The following is a 1,586-nucleotide window of genomic DNA, read 5'->3' as shown; positions in this document are numbered from 1 at the left end:
TATCCACTTCTTATTCTTAAGTATTTTTAGGGTAGTTATCAATGAACAAAGTTTAACCTGTAAGGCTAATACCTTCTGCACTTTTGGTCCTACAAACTAAGGTGGGGTAGCCCTATTACAATACTACTTGATCTTGTTGTGACCAAATCACACATCGCCCCATTACAAATGAGGACCCCCACTCTTTTAGCACAATTGTCGTAGAATAGGTGTCTTAGTTTAGTATAGTTTAAAGTTTGTGTCTTTTAAAATTCAAAAATACAGAATAATTCAAAATAATTCAAAAATTCAAAAAATTGAAAAATTGAAAATTTGACTAAGGCATGGAAATGCATGTGTCATGCATTGTTGTTGTGCATTGCATCACATATCACTGTCATGTGTTGTTGTTGCATATCTTCGTCGCACATTGCCTTCGCACATCACTGTTGTGCATTGTCGTCACACATCATCGTCGCATGTCGTGTTACACTCACTATGCTTAGTTGTCACGCATTACCTTTGCACATCTTTGTCATGCGCTCGTCAAAGTTAGGGTTTTAGAAATTTTAAATAAAAATAAAAAATCAAATTTACTTTCGGCTTATAGTGTAGTTAAGGTTTTAATATTCTCTCATTTTGAAAGGTTAATGATCCAAGAACCTAGCGAAACATGGGTTATTTCATAAATTCTTGGTTAAATTATAGAGAATATTTTTGCTAATCCCATACCATTTTAAGTGTTAGGATCTATTGATGGTGTTTTGATGCACTATCGAACACATAATAAAGTATTGAATACTCTATCCTCTCTCAAGTAAAGAATCTCAAATGTTGAAGATCTGCGAAGGATCACCTAAGATGACTTCAAGGTTATTTTATGTTATGTCTTAACTTGTCGGATAGCTTCTGTAGTCACATAAATCTGTCCACTTAATTAAATGAATACTTAGTAATTATTTGATTATTTAACCATCAATTAATAATTAATTAAATTAATATTTAATTAATTCATCTTAACCCTATTCTCCTATTAATTAAATAAATTATTTGATTTATTTGATTTAAATCACTTAACCAAATTCAGACCATTAATTAAATAAATAAATCATATTTATTTAATTAAATATTCTCTCACATTTAAATAAATTAATATTTATTTAAATCCCCCAAAATCCCACCTCTCACATTTAAATAAATTAACATTTATTGAAATCACCTTTATCCTCTACCCACTTGCATTTTCCTACAAATGCAAGTTGCACAATTATGTTAAATAAATAATTTATTTAAAACACCTTTATCCTCCACCCACTTGTATTTTCCTACAAAAGCAAGTTGCACAACTATTTTAAATAAATTATTTATTTAAAATCCTATTTATCCTCACCCACTTGAAACCTTTAATGGTTTCCCTTAAAGTCTTCAAACTTGATGGCCTTAAAGTCTTCAAACTTGATGACTTTAAAGTCTTCAAACTTGATGGCTTCCTTCTATAGTCTTCTTAAGCCTTTAATGGTTTCCCTTAAAGTCTTCAAACTTAATGGCTTCCCTTAAAGTCTTCTTAAGACTTTAATGGTTTTTCCTTAAAGTCTTCAAGCCTTTAA

This window comes from Cryptomeria japonica, chromosome 4 (genome assembly GCF_030272615.1).
Source record: "Cryptomeria japonica chromosome 4, Sugi_1.0, whole genome shotgun sequence".
NCBI classification, from domain to species: Eukaryota; Viridiplantae; Streptophyta; class Pinopsida; order Cupressales; family Cupressaceae; genus Cryptomeria; species Cryptomeria japonica.
Note: the sequence above shows the minus strand (reverse complement) of the source record.